This window comes from Peromyscus leucopus, chromosome 22, assembly GCF_004664715.2.
Source record: "Peromyscus leucopus breed LL Stock chromosome 22, UCI_PerLeu_2.1, whole genome shotgun sequence".
In the NCBI taxonomy this organism is placed as follows: Eukaryota; Metazoa; Chordata; class Mammalia; order Rodentia; family Cricetidae; genus Peromyscus; species Peromyscus leucopus.
In genome coordinates this window covers 22,337,693-22,341,583 of record NC_051081.1, presented here as the reverse complement: position 1 = coordinate 22,341,583, position 3,891 = coordinate 22,337,693, and the positions used below count along the sequence as shown (strand labels likewise).

The 3,891-nt window shown below is 47.1% G+C and overlaps 1 long non-coding RNA gene across 1 annotated transcript; it reads left to right on the top strand.

Annotated features, from left to right (window-relative positions):
- The first annotated feature begins 428 nt into the window (after positions 1–428).
- Positions 429–2,037, top strand: LOC119086500. Its single transcript, XR_005089798.1, has 3 exons — positions 429–765; positions 1,062–1,204; positions 1,882–2,037. It is a non-coding gene; the product is annotated as an uncharacterized LOC119086500 (long non-coding RNA).
- The last annotated feature ends 1,854 nt before the right edge of the window (positions 2,038–3,891 follow it).

Below are 3,891 nucleotides of genomic sequence, written 5' to 3'. Positions count from 1 at the left end.
TGGTCAAATCATCCCCTAATGCAGCCCTGCAGGGTAAAGCAAGCTCAGATCTCCAATAGGAAACCTCTGTGGGCCCCCACAAGGAGCTATTGGCAACTGATAGCTTCTGGAAGAGGGAGAGTCAGTTTTCTTTAAGGGGATGATCCATGGGAGGTTGATCCCCCTCCAGTGGATGGCCACACATCCAGAGTATGGGAAGCACACATTGGGCTTGAGGGGTTTTTTAAAAAGATGATACAAAGTTGGGTGGGTTGGAAAGAGGAATTTGGTGAAGGAATGAATATGATCAAAAAACACGGTACAAAATCGTCAACTAATAGAACTGTTTTTATTGGTGTCGTGAGTCCAGTAGGGGGGTAAGTGCTGGGGTAGAAATATGGCTGAGGGGTAGCTTGAGGGACGACATGCGGGAGACCGGAGTGTGCCCACTGCCCAGTGGATGCTACCATTTTCACTCCCTGTAAGCGATAACAAGGAGGCACAGGCGTGGGAGGAATTGATCCATTGTGTGACATCATGGGACCTCCTCCGTGTCTTTCAACACACTCAAGCGTTCCATCCCTGCTATAAAACTGTAAAAGCCTCACCTGGATTAATTCAAACAGGAATAACCTGTCGGGTTGCTTCCCCCCACCCCACCCTGTTCACCAAGGGAGGCATCTTGGCTACTCCATTAGGTACTACATCAGGTAGGAGGATCTGGTCGGTCATCTTCACTGAGACATGTGCATGCGTCGAGGCTCGCCCACAGCTGGGCTTCCCAAGGTTTGATTTCTTCCTCTGCATTTGGACATAGAAAGAAAGACAGCCTGATTTTTGTTTTGTTTTGTTTTGTTGTTTGTTTTGGTTTTGGTTTTTCGAGACAGGGTTTCTCTGTTTAGCCCTAGCTATCCTGGAATTCGCTCTATAGACCAGGCTGGCCTCAAATTCACAGAGATAGGCCTGCCTCTGCCTCCCAAGTGCCGGGATTAAAGGCATGAGCCACTGCCTGGCTCACAACCGGATTCTTTGGGAAATCTGTTGGTTCATTTCCTGATAACGCATTTTCTCCGTGGTTTCAGAGGTTTTAGGCCATGGCTGTCTGGCTGCATTGCTGTGTGCCTGAGGTAAGACTGAGCGTCATGGAGGGGACCGTGGCGGAACAAAGCTGCTTACCTCTCAGGGGCAGTGAGCAGAAAGGGCCTCCTGCATTCCTAGTGGGGAGGTAAGTATTCATTCCTTCATTCCTTCTTCATTTTCTGTAAGCAATGTGGGTTTTTCCCTCCAGTCTGCCCAATTCTACTGTTTTTCCTTCCATCGTTAGGTTGCAGGAACATTATATAATGTTGTGTGGTTTTCTTTGTGTTTATACAACTTCAATTATTTTTATAATTGAGTTTATGACTTCCATAGTATTTGAATAGTTTTCAGACGTTATTTTTTTTTTCCAATGCAGTTTTTTTTTCCCCCACCCTCACTCTTGGTTTTCCATCTGGAACTCTTAACTACATATTCATTAGATTGCTGAAATTACCCAATAGGTCACTGTGTCGGGGGCTTTGGTCTGAATAGATTTAGGGGAGGTTGGGGGGCTGGGGGCTTGGGATGTTGTTGTGTGCACATGTTCACAGACATTTTCTTCTGCAATATCTAGTCGATGTGCTGGAAGCTCATTCGGCAACTATTTTACTTTACATGGTATATTCCTGAGTTAGTCCTAGAAAAAAAAATGTTGTACCCTGAGCCAGTAATAAGAGACTATCTCAGAGAGAGAGAGAGACAGAGAGAGAGAGAAAGAGAGAGAGAGAGAGAGAGAGAGAGAGAGAGAGAGAGATTTTAATAATATTTCTTATCTCATTGTGTACCTGTTTTTCCTGAAATCTCTCAACACCACTGTAATAGACCCTTTCGGATGCTTTCATGGGACTGGAGAGACGGCCCAGTGGTTAGAGCACCTGCTTCTCTTCCAAGAGGGTCAGAAGTCTGTCCCCAGCGAAGTCCGTCCCCAGCACCCACATCAGACAGCTCACGATCACTGGTAACTCCAGCTCCAAGGAATCTGACACCATTTTCTGGCCTCTGCAGAATCTAACACTCATGCTCTCTCTCTCTCTCTCTCTCTCTCTCTCTCTCCTCTCTCTCTCTCTCTCTCACACACACACACACACACACACACACACACACACACACACACACGTAAAGTAAAATACTTATTTTAATTTTTATGTGTATGAGTGTTTTGCCTGCACGTATGTGAGTGCGCCACATGCATGCACTTCTGGTGGACAGACGAGGGCGTCGAATCCGTGGGAACTAGAGTCCTATGCCGTCGTCAGCCACCACATAGGTGCTGGGAACCAAACCCGGGTCTTCTACAGGGGTGGCAAGTGTTTGTAACCACTGAGCCATCTCTCCAGCCATGAAGTGCGAGCCTCATTTTTAAAGAGTCTTGCATGCCTGTTCTGGATCTATGTAAGTCTGTCTCTCGTCGCTGACAGCCGCCTGGTGCGGGTTTTCATCTAATACTTCATAGCACGCTTAGCAGTTTTTGATTGGACACAGCTGGGCATTGTGAATGTCGTTGGCACTGTCGAGTGTCTGAATCACATTGTCTTTTGTTGTTGTGGTTGTTTGAAGAGAGGAGTCAGATGATTGAGTTCTTTATAGAGAAGTGAAACACCTCCAAGCCTTGTTTTCCGGCATTATTAAGATAGGTCCAGAACCCGGGTTCTGAATCAGGGGCAATAACGCGTCCACCTCCACGGTAGGAATACCGGCAATGTCTGCAGATATTTTGGGTTGTCACAACTAGGAGTTTAGATTATGTATGCAAAAAAAGAAAGAAGAGCAACACAGAGATCTATGGGCTGGCTCACGGCCTGTCTTACACAAGACCCTGCGTTAATCCCCGGCACTGAAAAAACATCACACGTGGGAATTCTAACCCCAGATATGTAGTGCTGTCAGGAGACGGGGCATTTAAAAGGTTAGTAGGTCATGAGGCTAGAGCCCTCGTGAATGATGTTCATGTTGCCTAGGGAGCTCCTCGATCTCTTCTATCAGATGGAAATACAAAAAGGCAGAATGCAACCTAGGAGAGGACTCCCACCAGGACCCACTCACGCTGGCACCTGGCTTATATGTGCAGCCTCTACAATGCATTGCTATCGTTCATAAGCCACCAGGCCTGTGATACTTGAGGCTAGGATTCCAGACCAAGACATCTTAGGACAAAGACTCACTGAACCACAGAGCCCATGTGCCTCTCCCTGGCCACTCCTGCCAGTCAGAACTGAGACATCTCCCACATCCCTGTGAGCTCGGGAAATTTCTTGGCCTCCAGCCTCCCGGATGCTGTTTTCCAATAGCCGGCCTTTGCCTGTGTGCACAAGTATCAAGGAAATCCAGTGTGCACTACAGTTGTGTCCACACAGCCCCCTCCCCTCCAGCACTGTGTCCACAAATTCCAGCTGCCCCCCAGCTCTCAATGAGGACCCCAGGTCTCTCAGGGTCCTTCCTGTGTCTGTTCTGCAGGTCAACACATGTAAACAAGGAGTTCCTGAAGTCTTGTCCCATTTCTACAAGGCCTGTGAGCAAATGTACTGCCTGCCTTGGTTCTTGACTTTCAAAAGATGCTTTCGTAGTACAAAGCCTTGAAAGGCCAAGATTGCATCTCCCTGTGGAGCAAAAGGGAAGCTTTGCCTCTTACCCAGCATTATAAAGAATTATAAATTCTCCTTCCAGAATAAAGGCCACATGAATGAACCTTCACATGCACACTGGCACGCACTAAAAATTGAGAAGGAATGATAAAGTACAGCACGGGATTACCAGGACAAATAAAAAGGGAAAAATTAGACAAAAGGGTTGGTTTAGGACAGCGTTCTCAACCTGTGGGTTGTGACCCCTTTG